We start from the raw sequence: 8,683 nt of genomic DNA, 5'->3' as shown, positions 1-8,683 counted from the left end.
TCTTGACAACTTTTTGCAGGGAAAACACTTACACAACCAGCAGGATGCAGAAAATGCTTTCCAAGAGTTCATTGAACCCTGAAAACATGGAATAAACAAGTTTATTTCTCATAGGCAAAAATGTGTTCATTGTAATGGTTTCTTTTTTTTTTTTTAGACAATCTCATTCTGTCACCCAGGCCAGAGTGTAAAGGTACAATCTCAGCTCACTGCAACCTCTGCCTCCTGGGTTCAAGAGATTCTCCTGCCTCAGCCTCTTGAGTAGCGGGGAGGACAGGCACATGCCACCACGCCCGACTAATTTTTGTAGTTTTAGTAGAGATGGGATTTCACCATGTTGGTCAGGCTGGTCGCAAACTCCTGACCTCCTGATCCGCCCGCCTCAGCCCCTCAAAGTGCTGGGATTACAGGCGTGAGCCACCGCACCCGGCCGAGCATGCTCCTTTGTTCCTACAGGAGGATGTGATTGGCTTGTCTGTTGACTGGTAGGGAACTGAATCATGTGACACTGACTGGTAAGACTGTAATACTATAAAATACAGTATATAAATTATAATACCATAATGGTGTAATACTATCTACTACAATACCAAAGGCATTGATGAAAAGCCCAACACTATCATATGTGACTGAGAGACTGAATGTTTCTTCCCTCTGATTGGTTGCAACATATTGTCCTATTACAATTCTCTCTCCTTCATTCAAAGTGAACGATCCAAATAACGACAGAAATAATAAAGAATAAAGGGCAACAGATGCAAAGAACTCACGAGATGATACTCTATGGTAAAGTTTATGTACTTAGGAATTAATACCAACTCATTATTACCAAAAAATAAACATCTTTACATCAAGAGTAGTTTTTCCTTTAATAAAAAATGGTGGAATATGTGTAATGGACAAGGGATAACCAAAATTTGCCAAATGAGGCTAGTAAGACAATCCTAACAATTCACAATCATTGTTCACTGGTCCATTAATCAGAGGACAATACATACAAATGAAACTTATCTGGTCGGGTGCGGTGGCAGCACTTTGGGTGCAATCCCAACACTTTGGGAGGCCAAGGCGGGCAAATCATGAGGTCAGGAGTTCAAGACCAGCATAGCCAACATGGCGAAACCCTGTCTCTACTAAAAATACAAAGAATTAGCTGGACGTAGTGGTGGACACCTGTAGTCCCAGCTACTCAGGAGGCTGAGGCAGGAGAATCGCTTAAACCCAGGAGGCGGAGGTTGTAGTGAGCCAAGATCACACCACCACACTTCAGCCTGGGCAACAGAGTGAGACTCCATCTCAAAAAAAAAAAAAAAAATTATTTACATATTAGAAAAACATCAAAATTCAACCATGAATCCAGCACATTATCAAATGAAGAGACAAACATTCTACCAACAAACTTAAGAAAATATCATTATCTCTGAAATTCAAGTACTACTGCTTAAAGAGCATTGACAGAACTCTCACCTCAAGGTTTCTCTGCAAAACAAGGTGAAATGCGTACTCAAGACTCTTTAAGAATGAGCCACTGATAAAAACAATACACTTGTGTTAAATTTCATACATTTTTTTCAAGCACTGCACGATAATTAATTTGCATCAGGCTTTCCAAATTAGAAAAGCTTCACTTATAGAACTTCTTTCCAGTGGGAGTTTTCACATGACTTTTCAAGTAAATCTGAAAACTGAAAATATTCTTGCAGTTTCTAAACTATTAGAGTTTTAATCCTGTATACGTTCTAGTATTTACAAGGTCCAGCCAGTTACAGTGTGCATTTTCATATGTCCTTCAGTGGGTATGAGGGAAATGAAACATTCCCACATTCGGGACATTCATAGGGTTTTTCTCAGGAATGAGCTGATGTCTTCAAATGGAACTAACACAACTGAAGGCCTTACCACAAATTTAAATTTTTAAAATTTTTAAAATTTAAAAAGGCTTTTCTCCACTCTGAGTCCTCCCAAATCTTCAAAAACAGGAAAATCTGAAGGCTTGACCACATTTCCTACATTCTTAAGGTTTCTCTGCAGTGTGAGCTCTTTCATGTTTTTGAGGGAATGGGAAAGAGTAAATGTTTTACCACATTTCTTACATTCAAGGGGCTTTATTTATTTATTTATTTATTTATTTATTTATTTTTGAGATGGAGTCTCACTCTGTCACCAGGCTGGAGTGCCATGGCACAATCTCGGCTCACTGTAACCTCCGCCTCCTGGGTTCAAGTGATTCTCCTGCCTCAGTCTCCTGAGTAGCTGGGATTGTAAGCATATGCTACCACACCTAGCTAATTTTTGTATTTTTAGCAGAGACGAGGTTTCACCATGTTGGCCAGGATGGTCTCGATCTCCTGACCCCGTGATCGGCATGCACAGGATTTCCCCCAAACCCCCCGTGGCTTTTTATGTCCTTGAAAAAGAACTAAGACAACTGAAATGTGCCACCATGCCCAGCTAATTATTTTCTTTCTTTCTTTCTTTCTTTCTTTCTTTCTTTCTTTCTTTCTTTCTTTCTTTCTTTCTTTCTTTCTTTCTTTCTTTCGAGATGGAGTCTCGCTCTGTTGCCCAGGCTGGAGTGCAGTGGTGCAATCTCGGCTCACTGCAAGCTCCGCCTCCTGGATTCACGCCATTCTTCTGCCTCAGCCTCCTGAGTACCTGGAGTGAGCCGCCGTGCCCGGCATTATTTTAGTTTTTGTAGAGACAGGGTTTCACCATGTTGCCCAGGTTGTTTCACATTGTTTTAATCCAGGCTAGTTATGAACTTCTGGGCTCCAGCAATACACACACCTTAGCTTCCCAAATTGCTGGGATTATAGGCTGAGTCACTACACGCAGCCTCTATATCATGACTCCTTTCATGGCGAGTATGGTGACTGAAACGAGTGTAGGCTTTACCGCACCTCTTACATTCATAGGGTTTTTCTCCAGTATGAATTCTTTCCTGGAGGTGAAGGGAACTGAGGCGACTGAAGGCTTGGTCACACTGTTTACATTCATAGGCTTTCTCTCCAGTATGAGTACTTCTATGGTTACAAAGGGAACTCAATCGACTAAAGGCTTTGCCACATTGTTTACATTCCTAGGGTCTCTCTCCAGTATGAATGCTTCCATGGTAATGAAGGGAAGTGGAACAGCTGAAGGCTTTATCACATTTGGTACATTTATGGGGTGTTTCTCCAGTGTGAGTCCTTTCATGCATCTTAAAAGAACAAGAAAATCTGAATGTTTTCCCACATTCCTTACATTCGTAGGGTTTCTCTCCAGTGTGAGTTCATTCATGTATTAGACAAGAACCAGAAACAGTGAACGCTTTACCACATTGTTTACATTTATAGGGTTTTTCTCCTGTGTGAGTTCTCTGATGTCTTTCGACTGAATTGAGAAAATGAAAAGCTTTCCCACATATCGCACATTTATAAGCTGGATTTCCACTGTACATTATCATGTGTCTTCTAACACCTGGAACAGAAGCGAAGAATTTCCCACACTGTTCACATTTATATTGCTTCTCCCCATATGGTTTGTATCCTGAGTGAGCTAGGATGTGCCTATTAAGGAGGGAATGACGTACAAAGACTTTTCCACAAATACTACATTCACATTGCTTTCATCCAGTAGAAATGTTCTCATTCAGATCAAGATTTGGAATTTGGCTGACAACTTGTCCATCATACTGACTACCTTCTTTGCTTTCACACAGTCTCTGTGCCATATGATTTCTGTAAAAAAATGACAAGCACATTTTTATTGCTTGGTTTAGTAACTTTCTACTTATTAATAGGTCTTGGACTTACACTGCTGCCAATACCAGGGAAAATGCATTTTTTTTTTTTTGCCATGACCGAATTATGTGAAAGTAAATGGGTTACTACTGAAAACACAGCTACCACCTGCATGGCTATGACCAACATAGTAAGATTCATATACACAATTTTGTAGTACTATTTTCAAGTAAACTGTTTTCCAAACACTGACTGCTACACTGAAGTACGTTACATTTTGGGTGAAATTTTTCTAAAAAGAAATAAATTTACAGTGACTCTTATTTGTTTTGATTGCTTGTTTTTAAGTTCATGACATGCTAATATTCCTTGAGAGGACTTTATTTCCTCTTCTCAGTGCAAATTATCTTATATTTTTCCCAGGTTTTTCAAAGTGATCTTCAATATACTGGTCTTTCCATTTGTTTCCTAAAATGCAGACCCACAAAATTATCATGAATTATTACAAACTCTAGAAACATTACTAGATTTCATGTTCATTGTACACAGTGCCCATGTCTGATTTCTTCACCAAATCATTCTCTTGCCACATTCCAAATCACAAATAGCACTGATGATAGGGAAATACTTCTGTAATTAAGTGAAAGGTGTTGTCATTCTCACCTACAGAAGCCAGATTCCTGCAGATTTCCTGCATCATTTCTCTGTAGAGATTCTTCCAAGCCCATTCCTCCTGGGTAAAGTTCACAGCCACATCCTCAAAAGCCACGGAGTCCTAGAACATTCCACACATATGTATAGAAGGATAGGTGAGACTGACAGCACTGGGAACCTATACTCAATTCATAAGCTATGTACATGATTCTAAAATTTCCAAGCATATATTCTATGACTTGATTGTCACAACTCTTACACTGTTCACACATACTCCCTCCCACATAGCAGTACTAATGCTAGAATTGAACTCTTCAAAAAGACAACAGCAAAGTAGAAACACCCATCTCATTAGAGAATCCAGGGAGTAAGATGTGCTGCCAGGAGTTACCTTGTAACTTCACTTTGTACATTTCTAGTATCTGCCATAATAAAGTCCTACCTGATGTGCATAAGTGAGTTAATATTATCAGTCCTGAGACTACTTATTCTTAAAAATGCCTGCTCACAAAGTTCAATCTTCGTTTGTATTAGTAACTTACATTTTGAAAGGGATTCCACCAACCCAAGTAATAAGAATAAGAATTACTTATGCAATATATTTGCCAGAACTTTTTCTGCTGAAGATCTATTATTTTGTGTCACTGCAGTGGTGCTTAGGGAACCAGACGCCAAAACACAGTCTGAACAGTAAGTGTTCAATGACTTTCCCTGGTAGACAATATTTTACATGTGCTGTCGCTTGTTAACTGGGCAGTTGAGCCCATTCCATGTGATTACACCAAGAGAGAATAAGCTTATTAAATTCAATTGAGAAGAAAATAAAACCAATAGTTGATATTTAATAATACTAATACAATAATTTTTAAAATTTCTATTGCACAATGTCAAGGCAGAAAGGAATAAGAGGAAATATGACACATGTTTTTTAAAATGACATTAATGTCACCACTTCCAGATATTAATCCTATGAAATCACATAAATTCCCAAATCAGGTTGTTTTAGGCAAGAAAAACTACTTTTTCATACAGAGTAAAAATGACAAATGTCTAATGATTTTTAGTCATCTAAAAAAAGAGTGATTGCTTGTCTAACATACTTCTAAGATTTTCAAACGAAAATATTCAGGACAGCACAGTATTAGCAGAGAGATGAGCAAGCAGACCAAGGGAAGAAAAAGTCTTAATGACCCAGCATTTATATGGAAAGCTGATGAATGAGAGAATAGGCACTGTAGAATAGAAAAAGAAATCACATGCACATTAAAATGTGAGGCAAACCAGGCTAGCATCTACTTGGGAAAATGCATTGCATTCTTCTCTATTCCATGAACAATAGTCAACTTATTATATATTCAAATATGAAAGATAAAAAAAACCAAAACACTTTCAGAAGTCACAGCAACATTTTTTTTTTTATGAAGGATTAGGCAGAATTTTTTTTATGTAAGAAAAAAGTGATAAAGGAACAGACAAACTCAAACATATTAAAATTTAGGGAATAAAAAGAAAATGGAATGGGCCGGGAGTGGTGGCTCACGCTTGTAATCCCAGCACCTTGGGAGGCTGAGGCGGACGATCACCTGAGGTCAGGAGGTTGAGACCAGCCTGGCCAACATGGCAAAATCCCGTCTTTTTGTTGTTCGTTTGTTTGTTTGTTTTTTGAGACAGAGTCTCGCATTGTCGCATTGTCGCATTGTCGTTTGGGCTGGGGTGCAGTGGCAAGATCTTGGCTCATTGCAACCTCCACCTCCCGGGTTCAAGCAATTCTCTTGCCTCAGCCTCCTGAGTAGCTGGGATTACAGGTGCCTGTCACCATGCTCAGCTAATTTTTTTGTATTTTTAGTAGAGACAGGTTTTCACCATGTTGGCCAGGCTGGTCTGGAACTCCTGACCTCGTGATCCACCCACCTTGGCCTCCCAAAGTGCTGGGATTACAGGCATGAGCCACTGTGCCGGGCCTAAAACCCCGTGTTTACTAAAAATACAAAAATTAGCTAGGTGTGGTAGTGGGTGCCTATAATCCCAGTTCCTTGGGAGGCTGACACAGGAGAATCACTTGAACCTGGGAGGCGGAGGTTGCAGTAAGCAGAGATGGCGCCACTGCACTCTAGCTGGGCTACAGAGAAAGACAGCGTCTCCAAAAAAACAAACAACAACAACAACAACAACAAAAACCCTCAGAGGCCGGGCACAGTGGCTCACACCTGTAATCCCAGCACTAAGGGAGGCCAAGGCGGTTGGATTACCTGAGGTCAGGAGTTCAAGACCAGCCTGGCCAACATGGTGAAACCCCGTCTCCACTAAAAATATGAAAAATTATCCATGTGTGATGGTGGGCGCCTGTAATCCCACCTTCTTGGGAGGCTGAGGCAGGAGAATTGCTTGAACCCGGGAGACAGAGGATGCAGTGAGCTGAGATCATGCCACTGCACTCCAGGCTGGGTGACTGAATGAGGCTCTGTCTCAAAAAAACAAAACAAAACAAAACAAAAACCCCCATATATCCAGATAAGAGGATACAGATGTGTCCACTCTTATAAATTCTTCACCACGCTACAAGAGGGGAAGTGACATTTTGGTGAATCTTTGTAAATCATCAATTTATCTATCACACTTTTATTTCACTAGTAGCATTTACAAAGCTAAGTAATACAATTCCATTTGAAATTATCCATAAATAGAACAGACCTTTAAATCTTACTACACTCACTCTGGGGAAGAAATAAATATGAATTTTTAGCAAATAAAATATATCATTTTACCTTGCTTCTTTGGAAATAGTATTTTTATCTTTCAAGCTGTACTGACAAAATGTATCTTACATTCAATGAAAAACTGAAACTCAAATAAGCGGACAAGCCTTTTCAAGGTAACAAACTCAGGGAGAGGCAGTGCTGACTCCAACGCAGACCTTTCTAAGTGTCACGGCAGGCCATTCTATCCCTCGGGACACCCATCCTGTTCAGTAAAGTACTCAGTGACCACCTAGGAGGCACTGGCACTGCTCTTTGTCCTCCTGTGTGCCTTAAGTGCATTTGAATATTCAGGTTCTTGTACATCCTCTCTGGGGTGGGTTTTCCTTGTCCTTTGGGACAGTTTTTCTCTCTTCACAAGTCTGGGACAATCTAGAGAGCAGAAATCATTTCTGCCTTTTCCTCTCAATGTCAGCATCCGATTGGCAGACCATCAACGTGTCTCCGAGGAATAAAAACTCGGGCTGGAGGAACAACTTTAAAGACCTAACTTTAATGACATTACATTGTATTGTCCATAATTTTAATGTCCTCAAATTTTAATGACCCTAAGGGGTCACCACTGTAGACGAAACTATACCAGGAGATTCCTCTAAGGCCAAGAGCATCCAGCTGCTCCCCTGAGAGACTCTACCCCCTACCTCAGGCTGTCCTTGGTGATGAGATGACCCCGGGGCTGATACTCATACTCACTAGACCCTCCAATAGACATGGCCACAGTGGGTATCCTGGGTCATCCCCAGACAGTTCTAAAATGCCAGGACTAGGAAAAGACAGGAGGGTGGCTGAGGACACAACACCCTGTAAAGTTTTCACAGGGGGACCTCAACCTAAAGACATTTTGGTAATATGTACACTTAGGAAAGATGAAAAGAAGAGAGGCGCAAAGATTTTTTTACAGTAGAGTGTCAGATGATTTATTCTCTGCTTTCCTGTCATGTAAAATGTTTGGAAACAGAAAAATATTTTGGTCAAAGTGGCTTACGCCTGAAATCCCAGCGTTTTAGGAGGCCGAGGCGGGTGATCAATTAAGGTCAGGAGTTCGAAACCAACCTAGCCAACATGCCAAAACCCTGTCTCTACTAAAAACACAAAAATTAGCTGGACGTGGTGGTGGGCACCTATAAGCCCGGCTACTTGGGAGGCTGAGGCAGGAGAATCACTTAAACCCGGGAGTCAGAGGTTGCAGTGAGCGGAGACTGCACCATTGCACTCCAGCCTGGCGACAGGGTGAGACTCCGTCTCAAAAAAAAATATATATATATATATATATGTATATATGTAAAATATACATTTAAAATTACTACGTGTGGATAGTATTTGAAGTCATGGGACTGACTGTAGGTAGAAACAAGAGAAGGCAGGGAAAGTTTTTATATTTATATTTATATATAATTATATAAAATTAATATACATAATTATAATATATAAATATATAATATAGGCTGCGCACGGTCGCTCACACCTGTAATCCCAGCAATTTGGGAGGCCGAGGTGGGCAGATCACCTGAGGTCAGGAGTTCGAGACTAGCCTGACCAACATGGAGAAACCCC

The 8,683-nt window shown here is 40.4% G+C and overlaps 1 pseudogene; it reads right to left on the bottom strand.

The window, feature by feature from the left end:
• Window positions 1–2,260: 2,260 nt before the first annotated feature.
• LOC141408125 (uncharacterized) lies at window positions 2,261–3,719 on the bottom strand (annotated as a pseudogene).
• Window positions 3,720–8,683: the final 4,964 nt, after the last annotated feature.

The sequence above is a fragment of the Macaca fascicularis genome, chromosome 11 (assembly GCF_037993035.2).
Source record: "Macaca fascicularis isolate 582-1 chromosome 11, T2T-MFA8v1.1".
NCBI classification, from domain to species: Eukaryota; Metazoa; Chordata; class Mammalia; order Primates; family Cercopithecidae; genus Macaca; species Macaca fascicularis.
Note: the sequence above shows the minus strand (reverse complement) of the source record. Positions and strands in the feature narration are given on the sequence as shown.